The 21,714-nt window shown below is 35.5% G+C and overlaps 1 protein-coding gene across 1 annotated transcript in view; it reads left to right on the forward strand.

Moving 5' to 3' along the window:
* Positions 1–21,714, forward strand: part of LOC126370947 (uncharacterized) — a 195,769-nt gene that overhangs the window by 3,398 nt on the left and 170,657 nt on the right. The gene's annotated exons all lie outside the window — the stretch shown is intronic.

Consider the following 21,714-nt stretch of genomic DNA (forward strand, 5'->3'; position numbering starts at 1 on the left):
TGGCTTTCTAACACTCATATCATTGTTTTGTGGGTCCAAAACCAGTGAATACGTATATGTTCCCACTAACAACTGATCATTTGATTTTTCACGTCACCCTGACTGGATTAATAACCCTGTATTTAAAAGTTTGAAACGTAAGACTTTTCTTCATGCTCTACCCGTTGCGGGGAAGGCATTGAAGCGACGCATTTATCTTCCGCCTTATTCACCTTAATTATCCTGTCTACTTAAATACACAGATCTAGATAGTTATTACGAGTACCTAGATACTTCCTACTTACAGTTGATAACTTGACTGACCGACTATAAACGTTTATTTAGCATGTTAGATGGCATTAACTACTTGGCCGGACATATTGGGGGAGAGAGCTCTCACACGGTACAAAAAATTAAGACAATAGGCTTAAGGGTGCCCAATTGGGGCCGTGCCTCTCCGTCGTGATCAGAACAGTAGGTACTTACTTATGTTATTTGAAAGAATAAGTCGATTATAGTGGGCTGATAGCGATAAGCGCTGAATGATTGAAATCGTCGACCACGTCCGTATCGGGGTTCTGATGTGTTTGTTGTCGCGAGCTGATTGGCTGACTCTGTGTTAGAGAAATCGGGTCGTCAGGATCGTATACTTACTATTATTACCTAGGTCCTATGGGCGTCGAAATTGTTCAATACCGTCCCTAAGCGGGATGTGTTCGGAAGTGCGATTACCAGCGGATTTGGGTGGTGCGGAGCAGAATCGAAGAAACGTTCAGAAGCTAATTCGAGCCATTGGGCTATGTATGGTACTAGTCGGTTGTGTAGTGGGTAACGATATAAAAGCAATGAAGCTAGCTTATCCCGGATGTCTGTAATCAAATATTTCTTCCCTTGGGAAAATAATTACGCGCTTCCTCATAGATTTACTAATAAGTGGGATAGTACGAGAGCGGATCGTAGCAAACCCTACGTCATTGACTAAGTACTAAAGTGGGACCAGTTTATAATTGTTACAGTTAGAGTTAAAACCGAGTACTTAGGTGGCTCAAATTTCAAATCAAATTACCTACTAGTTTTTGTATTTAATTAACTTATAATTACACATTTAAATCAAAAATACTTTGCATAAGAAGGACTTAGGTACCAAGCGCGAATAAAATATGAGTCAGGAAGCCAGATGATATCTATTTTATGATATGATAGGTTACATTATACATACAGTGTTTCTACAGTAACATAAGTACCTAATTATACATCAATGCAAAATGGGGAGAAGAACTAGGACTTTCCAATATGGCACATAGTTTTTTTTTAAATCGTCATAACAAAAATCCTTCAAAGCACGTTTACATTCGTATTTGAAACGAGCACCAATCAAAAGATCGAAAGCTTGTAAAAGTGACGTCGACAGCACATCGCATGCAGCTAAAAATATTTTTTCCGAACTATCGCACTGTAAAATCGAGTTCCTTACAAATCCCATCTCAGTGGCGTTATCACAGAGGTGTACCGACAGCGGCGTGAAGGCCTTTCACTTATCTAGATGAGCTATCTGCTTCACAAAGAAGCCTTTTTACAAAGTTGTGAGGAAGGATATCCGCAAAGGAACTCCTTATTGAACTGCAGCACAATGTCGTCTCGTTCCAGGAAAATTTTGTTAGGAAGTGGTTTGGAAAATTTGAAGCCAAAATGATTGAAATGATGCAGAAACTTGTTAGATAATAGTAAGTACTAATTATCTACTACCTATAATACGGTAAATTATTATATTTTTTTCACGTAATGCATTAAAATATTGTTTTATAATTTATGTAACATTTTGTTCGATAGAATCAGTTACTTTATCTATCACACACATTTTGGCGCGGATATAGTTTGTAAATAGTAACTGTGAGAAAGGAACGAAATGGTACGCATACCGCCACCTAGCGAGTTTTTTACGTACTATTTTTCCCTAGCACCATCTAGGAAGTTACATTCGTACTATTTATGTTGCAGCGCCCTCTGTTAATATTTAAAAGAACTTGCTAGGCTGGTATCGTACTGCTACTAGTTGCACGACATGATTTAAGTAAATTATAATAGATGGCGCTGTACTCTATTTCGCTGTAGGTAAAAAGTACCTACTTTTCAATACGATTTAAATATAATTTTATTATTAAACTATTTGCACTTTTTATTATAAATAATAACTGATTTCATTTTAATTTATGTATTTTTACTTGCACATTGGATCATCGAGACTTGTTATAAATAAGTGCCTACCTACCTACAATTATTAGTGTTTTCTTTACATTAAAATATATTGAAAATATGATATTATTCATAGAAATAAATTAATAATATATTTCAGTATCAAAATATTCCGTTTTCAACGTCAGCGCTTGTGCTTAGATTTTCATCCAATTTTCTGCACATGAAAATTGCATTGAAATATATTTCGACAGGGAGGGTTGGCGGTATTGCAACATAAATTGTGTGCACACGTTGTACAGAGGGTGGACATTAATATCATCTGTCCTATCAATTACGAGACGTGGTCACCGCCGACAACCTATCGAAGGAAAATACGTGAAAAATTTGACACATCACTCTAATTTATCTTGGAGATTTAGGGCTGGGAATCGATGGTAGAGTTTAGTTTGTATTGTTTCATGTTTTTATGTACTTTATATTATGCCTAACGGCTTGTTTCTTGATACTAGAAGGTGTTTAGGAATGTTTCACGACTATTGTGACAAAACTTTAGTTTTATAGATGCGTCTCGCGTCGTTACTGTACCTACAGCTTTCAGAATATCAAGAATATGTGGAACTTTTAGAAGCAAAACAAGTTGAATATTTTTAGAACTTCAGCATTCATCGCTTGTATTTCTCTGAAGCTTTTTGTGAATATTTTATTCACAATTTCAATATCGCTACACTTATAAAATATAAGTCCAGGTTAGCTTTGGTCACAGTCACACGAGTAGTATCAAGTAAGAAATTGTTCAAAGACATTAAAAACTAACAGTAGTAACGTAAGCTAACGAATATATCCCAATGGGGTACTCAGAGGTACATCCATCGTAAGAAGGACTAGTTAAATACCCACACCTCACCAAGCTTTTTGTTGGACCAACGTGATAGGTGGTGAGCCGTACCGCAGTTTCTAAAGGTCGGGCCAAATCTGTTAGTGACAACTGCACTTAAGATAGGTAATTTAATAACTCAATAGGGCAAGTTCGGATGCTTTTAACATTCACCATATCTACCTGCCTATTCTTCTCTACATCCTTGGCAGCCCTAGTGCCAATATAAATCACGTTATCCCCGTTGTGATCGCGATTGCCTCATCAACATACTAATGTGGTGTGCCATCTGCGACGCCCTTATGAAAGTCTGCAGACGGTCTAGTTAGTTACGTGGGGGAAAGAATTCATTGAGCAGTTTTGGGCTTTCAAGATTTTCTGGATTAAAATCATTGAGGGACATTTTGTTTTCATAATTTAGTTCTTTGAAAAATCGAATATCTCTTGCGCTTCCGAGATTTTAATAAATTACTAACCTGTTTTAAATGTAAAACCTTTATACCTTTACCTACATTATTAAATTGTTTTACAAGCCTAATTACCTGAACTTGTACCTGAACAAAATTATAGAAATACAAGAATTAATTTAAATTTATTTAAATAAATTTCGCACATAGGATTTATATTTCGACTAAGATTCATATCCAGAATAAGTATTTCAAATACAGAAGGACAAGCAGCATGGCCGTTAGCTACTTCCTTGCAAGATAAGTGGGTTAAGTTTGATTGAAAAAGTGCCAAATTCGATTTTCTTCAAGGTTCCTCGCGTTTAACTTTGATAGAGTTCTTAGAGTGAGATAATACGGACACAGATAAACGAAAATGGAGTTTAAAATTTTGCGTATAAAGATTTGTCGCGTATCGGTTTGTGGCTCTGTCTACCTTAATAAGTAAAGCTGGGCCTACCACAAGTCACCAGGAGCCTTAGCCAAGTTTCAAACGATTAATAACAATTGTCAGTGACAGTGTTTAAAATTTATGGGATTGACATGTCACCTTATGTTAATCCCATATATTTTTATCGCTGCCACTCTCGATTGTCATAATTGTTTGCAACTTAGCTAAGGCCCAAGTACAATAGACAATGTAGAGCTACAGTTGGTTCTGAAGTCCTGAGATAACACATAAAATAAGCTCACAACTATATTGGGGTAGTCAGAGGACTATACCAATTCGGATATAGATGTACCTCTGTACATCCATCGCAAGATGAAGATAAAAAGTAACATTTAACCGCAGTATCGAGTGAACTTTCAACAATAGGGGAAGGCGGGGGTAGAGGTACCCGGCAAGACAGGGCATTCGGCTTAAATCACGAAGAAATTAATGAACCACCTTTGATTACAATCATTACCATGCAAAGAGCCGAGGTGAAATGCCTTTACAACAACACAGTTTTCCTACCATTCCATTTGTCACCATCAATCCCCACCCATTGTCATTTACTTCAATTGCAACCAAAACCTGCGCTCCGGGACTTATAACCCGATTACCGCAAAATTAAACCAAGCTTGTCCCTTCGGCCATTCGGTAATAGACTTCGGTCGCATCCACGGTAACCGGTAATTGAAAATGTCGAGCCGTGCGATGTACATTTTCCAGTAATTAATCGGAGTGATTACATCGCCTGTCCTCGGGGTTGCATTGTCATATCATGTCTATCATAGCTATAGTTACCTATAGCTAAATTAGGGGATTTGGAAGATAATCAGGTAACGGTTTCATTAAAGTTTCGATTTTCATGGCGATGAGTTTTGGTAGGTGTTTCGCAATTAGATTGGCGTCTATTAACAGATGTTTAATTAAGAAATGTAAAATTGTAGGCCGAGGCGTTTGAAGTCATAGGAAATATTCAAAAGCATACCTAATGTATAGGTATTCTAAACCGAGAAAAGATTGATGATAAAAACTAGAAGCTCGATAATTGTAGGCGGCAGCACTGTTGGTGTTGAGTGTTCTTAAATTTTGACAGTTCTCCATACTATACAGCTAAAATTCCTGATAAATTGCTATAAAATGTGGAGCAACGTGGACTGTATCCCATCTGAAGGATGAGTTACGAAAAAGAAAATCCATTAGTCGGAAAAGACTGTTTTGGATTGAAAAACAGTTTTCTTTTTTTCCGATCTTTAGGGAATAAATATAACATTATGATTTTACAGTCACTCTTACTCTTTACAGTACTCTGCGCAATTGGTGTAAAAATATAACCAAAACAATTATGTTTGTTTACTCAAATAATATGGGGAACTGTCAAAACTTAAGAACACTCAACTGTAGCGACTCCTGATGGGAGAAATAGGCAGTTTTTATTATCATTCAACAGAAAATTTATTTCAGAGTTACTTACACGCAGTAAACTTTTACGGTTTAATAATAAGCAAAAGACTTCACTGCAGGTATTAGCATTTACGTCTTAAATAAACTCGCTCAGTTAACACTTTGACAAAAAACATAATTTATCACTTTTGTACCGAGATGTTATCTTAACGGCTTCATGGCGTTTTCGCACACAACCAGTTTGAAGGGAACGGACTTCGCCTAATGAATCACGAATTCATTAAAAATATTGTGTTTAGTATAATTTGGAGTTTCAGAGTTACTTCTTTGTGTAAATTTCTTGGAAGGAAAAGGTACTGTACTGTATAATTCAAAGTACGTACGTCTCATAATATTTTTTATAATGTCTTCTTAAAGCCGCGGTGTATTAAAAGGCAAGCTTTACCGGTATACCTATAATTGGCCGGGATAGCAATATAAACTTTAATCCTCCGAAGATAGATACTTACAATTTCATGCAGTAATCTTATCATAGGCTGTTTGATAGCAAAGGGGTATCATTTCAGTTAGGTATTATGTTTACTTAAGTACCCTTAATTGTATAAGTTATGTACGCCGTAATTGTCATATATATTAGTCACAATACCGTAACATTATAAATGTAAAATGTTTAAATATATGTGATGTGGTTGTACTTTATAAATAAATAAAATAAATAAATAAATAAAATATATCAATAACCTGCGGGGTTAAAACGGCCACATCAAAGAAATTGCAATGTTGCTTTTTTATATGAATTGCTTCGATGTGGCCTTTTTAACCCCCCTGTATCTAGGGAATCACCCTCTTTACACTCCATTTGGAAATAAGATCAAAATACTGTTAACACCTAATACTTTAAATGAACAGACGTCCAAAAGAGTTGAAGCAAGAGTTTATTCAGGGATTCCAAGTTTTGGCGCAGTAATCAAAATTTTAGTATCTCATAAAAAAGTTATCGCCAAAGCAGTAGTTAACAGCCAGGTACTTGTGTTCTTGCTCCTCCTATTATCTTTATATCTGCAATGAAACAATTCAGTTTATTGTTCATAAATTATAATTATTTAGACAACAGAGTGGCTGCTTGTTGTTTACGAAATAGGGGTGAAGTTCAAAAAAAAACATAAACTTACCCATCCCACTGCTGGGCATATGTCTCCCCTCAACCGGAGGGTGTATATGTATATAATAATATGAAGTATACTCCTTCACGCTGCTCTATTGCAGGTTGGTGCTGAAGTTCACATACAAGTTTAAATAAGGCGAATGAACAATATACGTTTTAAAAAAAAAACTAAAAGATGTTTAGTAACTTTAGCCCTATTTGAAAATAAATAGGTACAAAAATATAAACTTTTCCCTCCCACCCCTTTTAGATAAGAATAGGGGTGTCAATTTCTATCCATTTCAGATAACACATACAAATTGATTCCAGCGATATTGGTAAAGTTGGATACAGTAAATCCGGTTTATCCACGTTACACGGGTTACCCGGACGGTAGAGGGATGAAAGATGGTAAAAGTCACAGTAAAGATAAGCGCCTAACAAGTATTAAGAGTGACTCACATAACTGAGAATAGAGTAAATGATGAAAAGATGGTGTTGAGAAGATAGCACGAATTCGTAATCACGGTTGTCAATTTGCGTAAGTTATTGAGTCCGATGTTTTTGTACCTATTGTTATTGTGTGTGGCGTCCTTTCATAATAAATAATTATTTTTTTCTTTCTTATTATTGTAAGGGAGTTCTTAAGAGGGAGACTAATATGGCAAAAAAATATAGATAAAACATTACTTGTTCATTTACACTGATTCTTCATGTCATCGATTCGGCTGCATTGTGAACATCGTATGGTTAAAATAGTTAATTACTATTTATATTTTTATGCAGTAGGAGCTTTGTCATCTGTGTCGAATTTTGGTCGATAAAAATAACGTAATTATATACGTCTCTGAAAATTAGATACAGATCTCTCTTTCTTTCGAATCTCTGCTCCAGTGTGCGCTTACCCTAAGGGACATTTAACCCGGGTATTTGTCAACTCACATCCGTATTTCACAACTTGTACGGACAAACTCCCTCGATCTCTGTTCCGAGATATTTGGCGAAACAAATCTCTTAATTCTCTTCGCAAATGTGAGAATGTGTTCTGAACTTGTTTGACTTGTTGTCATTTCTAAGGGATGTGAGATGTTTGAAAATCTCTTAAATTTCTTGAGCTATTTGGTATCAGTACTGTGTTAGTTTTATTTTATCCATGATGATGTTGATTATGTGATTTGTTTTATCAGTGGTGAACTGGTTTTTAGTTCTTTTTTACAGATCTTTAAAAAATGTTTCTTTGCTTTACAAATATTTATCGTTAATGATGTCCAGATCTCTAGAATATTAAACAAAACGAAAAAAGGTTCAAATTCGTACAAGGTTCAAGCTTTGGTTGTAACGCTTGAAGCCAATTTGAATGTATTACCGCAGATATATATAATTTATTTTTTGATTGTCTTTTATCTTCTATCTATATAATAATATGATTATAAAACCTCGATCGCCTTTGAACTTGTTCATTTAAATTATTATCGGTTGCTTGACTGATATAACAGAGATGTGACCAGCTTATTAGGTACTCAAAGTTTATAATTTGATTTTGTTTATCTAACGATACCGGATGGGCTTAATCCTTCGGTTTCATTATATACATACCTGCTTTGCTTATTCGATTGTTCTTGTCAAGTTCACGCATCACAAAGGCTAATGATCTCTTTAGGCCCATGTCAGATACATAACGTACACATGCTCAATCATTGTATGATTGATATGTCATAATAACATAATTAGACATCGCTTCTAACCACTCCCCTTGCTCAAAACAAACAACCTAAGCACTTTTTATTTGAGTTCATAAGACTTTAAGAGCTATTGTCTGCAATTTTACTAAGATAACACTCTGTTGGCTTAAGACAAGACTGCAAAAGTAGATAGACACTGACCCAATATCATTGCGTCATACAGGAAATGGAACAACTTTTTGTATATCCTCAATTAGGATTGCATCAAATTAATAAGTACTTATTGACTTTGATACACTGTGCGAATATTCTGTAAAGACAACAGCTTCTTGATCTAGTATGCTCCATACATCTTTCGGTATCTAGGATCGGGCGATGCTACTTCTTGTATTATAATGTTTAATTTGGCAATTTGCTTTATTGAGACACTCAATTATTGTTCCCGACGATAAGAGTAAATTCTCTCACCCAAAATAAACGTTGACTAAAGAAAATAATGCTTCCATTTCCTTCAAGAGTTCATTTATTCCGTCTCATTTATTAACTTAGATAACCAAACTGAGAGTGCTTTAAAATCGATTATTATTCATCATTTTACAGTTTATAATGATATCACATCCACTACATTCTGACATTATACAAACACATCATATTTTCCTATACAAATCCTTAGGGCTTTTTGACATGAGTTTCAATGAGGAGTAATCATCATTGAATGGAGTAAAAGTAAAATCTTTCTAAATGAAATCCTGTGCCTTTAGATTCTCTCAGATTTTAGTCTACGGATTTAGGAAAACGCTGACAACGCAAACATTTTGTTTCAAATTTACAGTGTCTAGACTTGCCTAGGCTTGCCTGAACTTGCCTCAAGAGTTCTCCCAAATAATATGAATATTTCACACATCCATAATGCAAATCTGGCACACGCTGTTCTTTAATAACATTTTCAGGATTAACTAGTCTCACTTTCACTTAGTCGAATTGGGTAATATGAAACTTTGCCATCTGGTTATAAGGAGATTGTGTGTGATATTATATTACTATGAAGTCCTGGAGCTTTATTAAGTGAACTAACTTTGTACCCGTTAGTGGCAACACGTGCGACTTCATTATTTTCACATTGATTAAATATATTTTAAATAAATACTTTATATTTATGCATATTCCAGGAAAAAGATTTATGATTAATGATGCTTACTTCAGAAATGTCGTGAAAAATCATTGGAACATTGTTCTCGAAAGCATTATTATGGAGTGAAAAATTACCTGCATTGATATAGATAGATAGTTCGTAGTAAATGATATGGCATACTGCCGTGCTACAACTTTTGATACTCGAAACTTTTCTCCTTAATACCTCATAAACTCTAATAAGTGACCGTTTTGCTTCGTTACTACGCTCATTATTTCATGATCATTTCTCCCGTGTTATAGCTAAACTTTGATAGTTCTCTTTGAATCAGTACATCATTATAGGTAGTTCTAATGAGTTATGTTTATAACAGTGGAGGAAGATCAGACACACATAATAGACAGCTACTAGAGTTATACAACCTTACTATAAAATATTTCAGAAAAGAAACAAAATAAACACATGTGGCTTTCACAATCAGAATAGAAAAATAAAATGATGGCGGGTGCGAATCCATTGGCTTCTAGACTTTGATCTCCGGTACTGTGGCATTAAAATTTACATATTTTTCTCTACGTCACATACGCAGGGGATAAAGCTGGAGGAATTCAAATAAGTACATATTTTGTTTTTGTTTCAATTTTTTTTATAAAGTGTTTGGACAACCATCTCTTTGATCCGAGTTAACATTTAATAGAAACTTAATTTCATCTAGTTATCATTTTTATCTCTGCGCTCTGGAGAGTAAATAAAGGCGGCAGATAATGTCTACGAAAATGTGCTTTTTTTTTATTATAGATTGTTATTTATTCCACTGTTGAGCAAAGGCATGTAAATAGGTAGTTTCGTTAGTTATATTGTACGCTAAGCCAATTTTTATAACTGGGATCGTTATTAACACAAATGCTTCCACCTATTCATCGTCAGCCTGAGGAGAAGTGTTAATACTTTAGGTCCTGGATGTAGTAGATCGATAGTGCAATCAAATTATTTTTTATTTATTTAGGGTATGTTCTTTTTCTTTTTTACTTGTTTTTTGGTCATCATGCGATGAAAGTACTTTTAACAACCCCATTGTTTCTTACTATCAATATTTATGCTTCAATTCTCGATGCGCGTTCCTGTATTAGTTACAAGTTCAATGTTATTTCTATTTGCTTTTCACTTTGATGTCCTTTCCAATGCGGTACTGTCAGGGAATCGATCTGTGAATAGAATATCTTGTTTATGAAACACCAGTGTGAGATAACGAAGTTTTATTCTGTGGTTGAATTTATCTGGGAATGTTAAAGAATGCTCTTAGGGGTTATGCCTTTGCGATTGTAAAATTTGTACTGGATTTTATCTTTGTAAAAGTAGATATGGTTTTTTTTGGCGGCTTCTGTATACTATCAGCTATAATTTATAATTTGTAATAAGTATACTAAACTAATGCCTTCAAATACATACATACATAAACAGCCTATATACGTCCCATTGTTGGGCACACGCCTCCCCTCAATCAACCGGCGGGGGTATGGAGCATACTCCACCACGCTGCTCCAATGCGGGTTGGTGGAGGTGTTTTTACGGCTAATAGCCGGCACCAACGGTTTAACGTGCCCTCCAAAGTACGGAATCATCTTACTTTTTCGGACAACCAGTTGATTCAAGCCTGAAAAGTCCTTACCAAACAAAGGACAGTCTCACAAAGTGATTTCGACAATGTCCCCATCGGGAATCGAACTCGGACCTATAAATGCCTATAAATAGTAACATAATAGTATTATAGTAATAGTAACATCAATGCCTATAATATGTAATGGGGTGTATAGAACTAGTGATCAGAAAAGAACCATGCAGCAAATTTTCATACGAATTCAGAGGAATTATAAACATGATGATGATGATATGATGTTTATGGTAGTAGCCGTGTCATGAATGACATGAATCCAGTTTTTTGGTCTACCCTAGAGAATACTCTTCTTAGTAATACTTCCTTATTCTATGGTAATACTAAACGTGCCAAACCCAAACTACCTACTGTCTATAAATAAACAAAACTTCAACAGTCTGCCGTGATTAGAGAAACGCCTCATACTCGTATAAACGAGACTCAGCCGACAAACGAGGCAGAAGACGTAATTTGCGTTGTCGCGACGCAATCAGAGTCGTGTATTGTGCCTCTCCTATACTGGTATGTGCTTACTTAGTACTTCGTAAATAGCAGTCGCTATAGCCACGTTGCTACTCTTGCTTCTTACTATTTTATCTTAAGAGACTCAATTTATACATACTTATTACATCTATCTCTCTGTTGTGCTTCTTGCAACAGGACTTTCAAAACTGTTGTCGTCTCACTGCTGGGCACAGACCACCCCTCAATCAATCGGAGAACAAAAAGTCACTTAAAAAAAAACAAGAAGTATAAAAGAGACAATCACTCTCTTGGTTTTTACATCTTTCACGTGAAAATAAGCAGCTGAATGCATTTTATATTTTAAATTAAATATAGCCAACATTAAGTAGTCATCTTTGGCAACATCTGACTGATTAAGGTAACGGTGATGTTGAGGATCCATTTTCTGACTGTAGCTCATTTGCAATTCCTCAATTCATTTGTTTTGTCCCGGTCTTACTCAATTAGGGCCTGGACAAATCCATTAAGGTTTTTTGCCAAACTTCCTCACAGAAAACGCTTCGTGGAAGTTTATTTAAATGATTACAAGGTTCTTTTCCAGGTTTTTATAACGGCGCTTTTAATAGGAATCTCTGTCAATTGGACTTTATATTTTTTTTCTTGGAAGTACAGTGTAGTTATTATGTGGAGATCAGACTGGTATAAGTGCATATTTCTGAAATTTCGTTTATTATGGTAACCTGTCCATGCAGACTAATTATTACGTATATAACAATAACACGAATGGGATTTTGTGCGAATGGGACTATATAAGAATAGGAGTTTGTGCGAAATGGACTATATGGGAATAGGACTTTGTGAGAATGGGACTTTGTGTGAATGGGACTTTGTGCGAATGGGACTTTGTGCGAATGGGACTTTGTACGAATGGGATTTTGTGCGAAAGGGACTTTTTACGAATGGGACGTTGTGCCAATGGATCTTTGTGCGAATGGGACTTTATCCTCCTAACGCCGAGATATCCAGACACAATAGTTAAACAATGGTTTTTAGATTTTAAAAGGACATTCGGTCTTACGATTTTATACGAATGGGAAATACGTACTCATAATGAGATTTTGCAAATAGGACTATCTGCGTCAAAACCCAATATTCATTCAATTCAATAGGTAAGTGACAGGTTACCTTTAGTTTCAATAAAATAAGTCCACAAAAGCATATTTTATAATCCAATTGCATAATATTAGCATTAGTGCAACAATGCTAGATTTTAGTTGAAAGCTTGGTTGGCTGAGAAAATAAGCTGACAGTTTAGTAGCAGATGGAAGCAATGGTTCTAGGAAGCTGTGTTTGCGTTGTCGGGTGCATATTGCAATCTTGGAATTCAACTTCCGGACGGTATGGAAGGTCTAATTTTATATTAAATTATTTTTGTTTTTTATGTCACTCACCCGTGGATCGTGAGTGTGTAGGCGTCGGCTTAATGACAATACATAGATCGATAGAATTTCGCATAGAAAGGGAGACTCGGTGGTGTAATGGTTAACACGCTCGTCGCGTATTGATAAAAGCTGCGGATTCAAGCCCCGTCCGAGTTAATTTTGTTCTTTGTTAATTTATGTTGTTGTGGAAATAAACGTTAACATTAGTCTGAAATTAAAATGCGATTCTTCTAGTTCTATGACTGATTGATAATTATGTTTTACGGCAAATTTAATTACAAATTTGTCATTTTTCTGCTGGGCACAAGCCTCCACTCTCGATCACACTGGTCTACTAATGGTTGCTGGGGGAACAGCTAGACCTAATTCAATTTTACTTTATATAAAGATATTGCAAACTAGCAGGTTTAAAGTTTAGACTCATTACCACGAATGAGGTAATAATAAAAATACCTTACAATAACATAAGCTCAAAGCTTGGGCTGGTCAGAGGTACATCCAACTTAAGATTAACTAAGTACCCACGCCTCAGCGAGTTTTATTTATTTCTTTAATTTTTATTGGAAGACCAATTCCAAATAATAGTTAACAATAAAAAACACACAGCCATTTATAGGTCTTCACCAGTAGACACAACGAAAAAAATCTATAAATAGCTCTTACAAAGTAGGTACACAAGAAAGGATAATATTGTAATTAATATGGTTAAAAGGTATGGTATGGTTGGTATGGTTATGGGCAAAAGGTTATTAATTTATTCAACGAAAAACTCTCTGATGAGAAGCTTTCTGAGAAGCTTTCTGACCGACGTTATAGGTGGCGAGCCGTCAAACCAACTGCGTTAGTGAAAATACTTACAATATACCTACGTCATATGTTTGACCAAGGCGTTTCTTGTCGATATGGTATTCATTTCCAGGCACAAGTTTCACCACTCTGCTTTCCCGGCTGTTTGTGTAGTTAACTACTTTAAAATTCTACCAATTTGCCTTGCCCAGACTACTTACCAAAAGTTACAGTAAAAACTTGGCTGTTTTCCATTCGAGCTCCTCTGAAATTGTATTTTAAAATCAAACAAGCGTCAGCAGAATTTTTTTTAATCTCTCGAATGTCTAATGAGAAGGAAGAATTTTATTTTATTAATCAAGTTCCAGATAAAAACAACTTGTTTCATTTGAATAAGAAATTTCGTTCCTTTGAGTTCAAGTTTACGAAAATCTTTGATGTTTTTATTGTTTTACTTTTTTTTTCTTCTAAACATAAGTTACCTAAGTATGAAAATTTTAGAGTTCTGTGGATAATACGAGATTGTTTTATATACAGACCCTTAACTTTATCTCCAGGTAGGAACTTATATAGGTTTTCGATTCTAATAAAATATAATACCTAGTTTTCTTCTTTTCACTTCAGTATGACAGTAAGTACAGAGGGGTTAGTTAAGTTAGACTTAGAAAAGCGACAGTGACAGTGATAAAAATGTTACTTTATGCCAATTCCATATTCTGTTATTACTGTCATCGTCGATTGTCATGATCTCATTATTCATGACCGTTTGTAACTTGGCCAAGGCCCCAGGGTTTCTTTCTCATATCATTCGTCGGTACTAACATATTTTCTTCATGAGTGATTCTGTAATTAAACAATGCAATTTAAGTTACATAGTTTTTAAATTCATTACTTTTTCAAACTTGAAATATCTTAAGAATTTGTCTTGCGTTTTGCATACATAAACCACGCCTATTTCCCACCGGAGTAAGCAGAGACTATAGAATTTTTCACTTCTCTTGCTTCCTTGCTTGCTTGTTGTCTTGCGTTTTATGACTTACTTATTGACGAACTTAGAAGTGATGTCATGATGAAGTAGGCATTTGCCAATTTTCTACGTTAAGTATAGAATTATTATTACAAGTAAAACATAAGTAGGTATGTGTAGAGGGACCTTTCTAATAAGTATATACATACAAACACCAACATATTACCCGTAGTTTATTCGGTGTCGATGCGCCTTCAAATTCCGTTTCCAGTTTAATGACGTGATCATCGTACCCTTTGTGAGTGGCATTATCTATTAACAGAGCGCTGGACACCAGTGTCCCCAACTACCCTTCCAATAGCCCATTCCTGAGCTGAATTAGACGGTCTATATTCATGTAGGTATTGTGTGAAGTTTACTGGTGAACCAATGAAAGCCTGCGACTTCGTTCGCGTGGAATTTATTTTCAATTTGGAATTTATAGCCTATTTATGTTATCATCACGTTTGTAGAATGCACCCTGATAGGTGGGCAAGAACTGTCATGGAGTGGACGCCTTTTGGGAGCAGAAGTAGAGGCATACCCAGGAAGCTACAGGGCCTGAAGTGGGTCGGGTACGGTCCAGGTTAGGTGAAAATGTTATCATCACTAGTTCAAACACCTTCACCAACTCGCAGTGTAGCAGCATGATGCCTTCAGATGAGATATATGTTTGTGTAGCTGCCCAAGTTTTATTCTCAGTACTATTAAGTACACTTAGCATCGATCCGTTAATATCTAGGTATGTATTCTCGATGTTTGGGTAAATTATACTTAGTAGGTACAGGCAAACCTTTGCTGAAGTGTACCAACACTCTTTATATTTAGATATGTGTACTGTATTTAGATAAACATAAACACTATAGATGTATTGTGTAGATGCCATTACACCCGTCGCCCGGTCGTCGCCTACAATTTACGCGTATGAAAATTCAATAAACGCTCTCCCCGCTTGGCTGCTCATCTGACGGAATTTTATCTTGTCAAAGTCTGTTTTATACAATTTTGAATAAATACATGAAGCTTTATTAATTTATTATTTTGATTCTGTTATTTTGATCTACAGTTTGTTTTAAACAAAGATGACTCTCCGGTGAATAGGCATTTTCTGGGTAAGCTCGTTCCAACGTCGATCTCTTCTTCTTGTAGAAGAACGAAGTCAAGAGCAAACCCATCTTAATTAAAAAAAAAAAAAAAAAACTCTACTGCATTACAATGAGATAATTGAATAGTTCAGAACATCGAAGACGATATTCGGTCGGTAACGATGACGGTGTCTTTGGATTACTCAGGGAATAGGCTCTACCCAAGAGGAATTACGTCCTTAGTTTATGTTGGTATATATATGTATATAACATCATGATGACTACCCTTCAGAAAAATATTTACACCAAGTTATTTCTTCAATTATTTATGAATATCTTCAATCACTATCTCAGCATTCACATAACAGGTTCTACGAATGCAGGTCAAATGTGGAACGTTTTAAAAATAAATTGAATTTGTTATCAAAAGACCCATTGTAGTGCGCTTGTCCGCAACAATGCAACCTCTACATCTGAGAGACAACTTAATGCAGTTTTTAATAGATTTCTGTGAGTACAATAACCGTACAATGCTTTATAAGGATTTAGATACCTTTTACTTGTTAGTAGGTATACGTTTTACTTGTCCAGGGTTTGGGTATGGTTCTTTATTGTCAGTGAGGTTTAGAAGTTTCTGAAGTAAAATACGCTGATATCGATGCCTTTATTATACATAATGAGTACATATCCTATAATAATTACTAAATGAATTTAAGTTTATTTAGGCGATCTTTAGGTGCAATATTGTAAACAATATTATTACCTGTGTATTAGTATTTATTGCCTGTGAGATACAGAAAGGTAATTAACTAGTTGTGGCTTTATAAACCCACTACATGTGGCCTTGCCCACATCACAAATGGACTATAAACGAGAGTATGGAGTTATTGCATACTCATCATCATCCCGATGTTTACTTACATCGTCATTCGAATTCAAACAGCACAATTTATAGCAAACAAACAGAGAAGAAAAAGCAAGTCTTCCGAATAATTCAGATCGGCAACATGATTTACGTGTTAAATGTTGAGATTAACAACAAGATTCTTGGGACGTTTTCTCCCGTTACGCTTTCGGTGCCACGTAGATGAATCACCTCGCCTCAGCACGCGATCGTTTACTTGTGCTTTCAATGTTACTAGTTCAATGGTACTTAGGTACCCTAATGTTTATATAATAGTAATAGTGAATATGAATATGTATAGTACACAGTTTTACTTGCAATAATATAAATCCACGAGGATTGCATCCGCCATCTGTAAAGTCATAAAACTAGGAGCAGGATAATGGATAAATCTGAAGTGTTAACATATTGTTATTTTAAAATTAGAATTAAATAAATACTTTTCTTTTTCTTTCTCTTCTTTTTCTTCTTTTTTCTGATGGTTGATGGTAGGGCTGGCAGAGGAAGACCGAGAAGGACTTACAATGACCAAATTGGAGATGTCCTTAGAAAAGGTTCAATACGATCTACTCTGAACCGGCGTGCGTGTATGAAGCGATTGATGAATGTGGAGGAAGCAAGAGAAGTGTGTCAGGATCGAAGCAAATGGAATTCTATAGTCTCTGCTTACCCCGGTGGGAAATAGGCGTGAGTTTATGTATGTAAGTATGTTTTCTTTTTCTTGGTCTCTTTTCTTTTTTCACATGAATAATTAGAGTAGAGGACATTAATTGTGGAGTCGCTAAGCGAAAATACATAAGAAATGTACACTTCAACAAAAACATTTATTAAATTAGTATTACTTACACTAATAAATGCAGTATCCAGAAACAATTCTTATTTACAAAGTAAAAGCAATTAAAACTAATCACAGTTATTTATACATAGATGGGTGGTAGATAGCTTTTCATGGACGGCCCTGCGCGGCCCAGGGGCGGTAAACTTGGAGATTTAAGAGGCGGAGGAGAGAGTTCTCTTTTCAAAGGGCTATCATCATACTTGATATTATGGTTATTATTGTTATTATTTCGTTGAAGAACTTTGTAATTCTTAATTATTCCACGTAATTCTTCCTGCTGATCTTGGTTCCAGTTCCTAAAGGTATTCTTTTGATCAGGAATGTTAACTACATTTTCCTCCCGCTCTTGTTGAATTGGAATAAACCTCATTTCTGTTCTTTGATCCAAGTTATGATTTACTTGTTTACTTTTAGGTTTGACTTTGCCTGATTCAAAATGGTTTTTCATTGACACGTAGTTCATTATTTCTGCTATGTCCATAGGCTTCTTTTTAAATGTTTTAAGTTCAGCCGTAGGTTTTGGTTGATACTGAATTATTTTTGGAATTTTATCAGTTTTTGGCTCCGCGTCTATTTTCATATGAGTAACTTTTTTAGGTTCTTCTGTAATTTTATTATCGTTATGCCTTTCAGTTTTCTCGGGACTGAAGAAATTTTTCAGGAAAATGTTGTTTTCAAGAATGTCTTCAATAATATTTTCCGTAGTGGTTTCCACACGCGGGGCCTCTGTGCTAGTAGTAGTGATAATAGGTTTAAAATCGCTCTTACTCTCTTGAACAATAAAATCAGAAAATTTAAGATTGCTAACAGAACTGATATACGGTTCCGGAGTTGTGGATTCTTTGATTTCACTCCCACTTTTAGTCCAGACGTCATCAGACGTAACACTTTTATCAAAAATATTTGATACTTCGTTTGCATTACTTGGGGCACTTTTAGTAGATTCCGTATTTAATGATTTCAGTTTCCTAGGTTCGTAGAAAGTTTCTTCGAAATTGTAAGATTGTGTAATTGTTGGACTAGGATAAAGAAAGTCTTTTTGAGTTAAGATTTTTGGAGTATTAGATATAAGTTTCCGACTTTCTACTGGCTTGTACGTAGATAGTATCTGATGATCTTGATTGTGGTTTGATACCGATTGTGTGTTTTGATACCAGTTCTCGGGCTGAATCTGTTGAGGTGGTGATGTAACTGTTGAAGATGGTTGACTATCCTCTTTCTTTGCAGATAAATCATTATTTTCATTTAGATCACGATATTCATTTCCCATATTAGTTTCTTCACTTTGGTAATGATTAGAGAAATAACTGTTTTGGTTATCATTGGATTGTAAGTTTTGTGCGTATTGACGTACTGCAACGTTCTCTGGCTGATACTCGAACTGAGATCGAATCATATTTGTATACTGTTCTGGTGTCATATCACCAAAGTTAATCATGACGTCGTCATCTTCGCCGAAAGACCTAGAAATTGTGTCCTTATTTGGACTTGGATTTTGACTCAAATTATTTGCATTGATTCCATATTGCCACCTCCATAATCCTTTATTTGGGTCTTGATCGATTTCCTTAACTCCAGCTTCGTAATTAACCAACTGAGGCAATGCTGGCTTCTCAGTTGTAAACATTCTCGATATAGTGTTTTGAATTGTATCCATAGAGGGGACGTGGGCGCCTTGTGAAGCCAAAAAAGTTATTTGCGGTGAAATTGCCCCATTGTTCGGTTTGGGTTTTGATTGTTCTGTTGTATAGTCAACTGTTTTGATTGGAGTTGAAGTACTTGCGGCTGTAACCAAATTATTGCCTGTATTTGATCCTTGAGAGAAACTATATGAAAAGGCTTCTGGTGTTCTCCCTGTAAACAAGTTACGTGTAGGAGGAGGAGGAGGCTGGAAGTATTGAGATTTCTCACTGTCACTTATCTCATTATCCCTTCCATCGTCTTGCCAAGATTTTAGGTGCGGAGGCTTTTTCGCTTCTTCAGCCAAGTTGTACTGTACTGCCCTAAAAGTTATATTTTCAGGTTAAATACGTTGTGTTAAGTTTCCACATTTATAAAGAAAGAATCATTTATTTTAATAATAATTTATTATTTATTATTATGGACGTTATTATATTAAATTATTATATTAAATTATTATATTAAAAACGATAATTTATTATGGACGTTAAAAATCATGGCTCTTTATGAATCAAATTACTGATTTCTTTAACAATGTACCTACTGAATACTTGTACTTACCTCTGAATAATTTCTGGAACTGGTGGTCCAACCGGTAAGTGGTCTCCACTGGCTCTGAAGCCGTTTGAGTCAGCGATGTAGTGGACAGTATACGTCTGACCATTATCACCAACATAAGAATACGACCCCTCTACTACTTGCTCTTGTTTATCAGGACCCATATTCTCCATACGACTGTGTTGCACGTAATGGGTCTGATCTGCACCTAATGCTCTGAAATTCAATATTGTTTTAAAGTCAAGTGACGAAAAGACAAAATAATTGTAGATATAAATTACTTACTCGTAACTGAAGCTGCCATCTAAATCCATTTCATTTGATAGACGAAGTATCGGAATAGCTGGCTCGGTTGTGGATGACACGTACACTCCTGGGCCAGCTGGTAAGAACTGAGGACCTTGAAAAGAAGCTGCTCTCATTTGATCTTGAAAACTATGCTCTGGGCGCTGGATTTCTGTCGTTACAATCATTCTTCTAGTTGCTGGTGTTGTACTAGTCGGAGCTGGTGACGAGTATATGGGAGCGGGAGATGGAGGTTTGAATGGAAATTTTATATCATTTCTATTTTGTATAGGCTGTTGAAAATTCGGTTTTGGAATAGCTCTCATTTCTTTTCTTTCTCTTGGTGGGTCTGGATTTTTTTCAGTTTGATTTTGTTTCTGTTGCGCATGTGGATGGGGTGTTGAAAAACGAATTCTTCCATGATTCTCTTCATCATCATCATCATCAAAATTGGGTACTAAAGTTGTTGATATTATAAAAGGGAATGGGGATGGATAAATGGATGGGGCCTTCGTTCCTGTTGGAGGCAAGTATGGGAACTGTAGGTTATTGACATTCTTCATTGGAAAGTATGGAAGGGTTGTATGAGATTCAGGGGGTAAATATAGAGAGCTGTCTGATGAGAATAAACCAGCATTTGGTGTTTGGAATTGCGGTGGAAAAGGGAAATGTTCTTGCCTAAATTTTTGAGCGTTCACATCCACTGCTAAACTTGGTAACAAAATTATCAGTGGTATCTGAAATAAAAATATTTCTTCGTTAACTCACGGTTTCCATTCCAAAGGTAAAATCCATTCACTTCAAACACTTCACTTTTCACTTACCAGCTTCATTTTTCTTGAAGCTGATTTGTTTTCTTTTTAAAAATAATTGTTTCACGTCACACTTTAACACTAGTAGAAAATAGACTGATAATGAAACTGAATTCCGCATATATTTATACGCACGCGAGATCACTGGAGTCAGGCATTCGTGAAAGATATCGCTCGGTTTTTAAACTAGGTTTCTCTCTTCGCAACACACTTTTTACAGTGTTTTGCGGCTCGATAATAATTATGTATGTCTCATAAAACTGCTGTAATTATCCAGATCCAGTTTAAGGTAAGAGCGATAATACATTGTTGTGTATCATATTGTTATCTGTTAGATGTAGGTTATTGTACACCATTGTTACAACCAACACTTGCTATTTAGGATATCACTTCACTAGTAAATAATACCGCTATTGCTTAAATGCGAGAAGGATGGAGGACGGAGCTACCATAAACATTCTCTATCATATATAAAGACCACCCGTAACTGGGAAATCAAGACACCTCTGCAAATAAAAAATAATCTAGCAGAAAAAATAGCACCAAATATTATTAAAAAGTCTTTAAGGATTTAAACTTTTGTTATACTTGACGCAGTAAACCTTAATCGATAAACACACACAAACAATTCATCTCATGTTTATATGTATACAAAGCAAGAAAAGGAACAAACATTCGCTTTGATTTATTAATTTCTTTCAAAGAAGCAATCTTAATTAATTTCAGAGATACAAAAACCTTGTCGGGCCTTTAGTGACCGCAGTCGAAATACGGGTCGATAAATTGAACATTTTTGTGCGGTAAGAATTTTGCGGTTTAATGATGTAATGAAGTGTCAATGCCCTCAACAACCGGTTTCTGCAAATTTTTGGTATACGTCCTTACGGTTGACCGCTTTCTTTAATGACTACT

Source organism: Pectinophora gossypiella, chromosome 11, assembly GCF_024362695.1.
Source record: "Pectinophora gossypiella chromosome 11, ilPecGoss1.1, whole genome shotgun sequence".
In the NCBI taxonomy this organism is placed as follows: domain Eukaryota; kingdom Metazoa; phylum Arthropoda; class Insecta; order Lepidoptera; family Gelechiidae; genus Pectinophora; species Pectinophora gossypiella.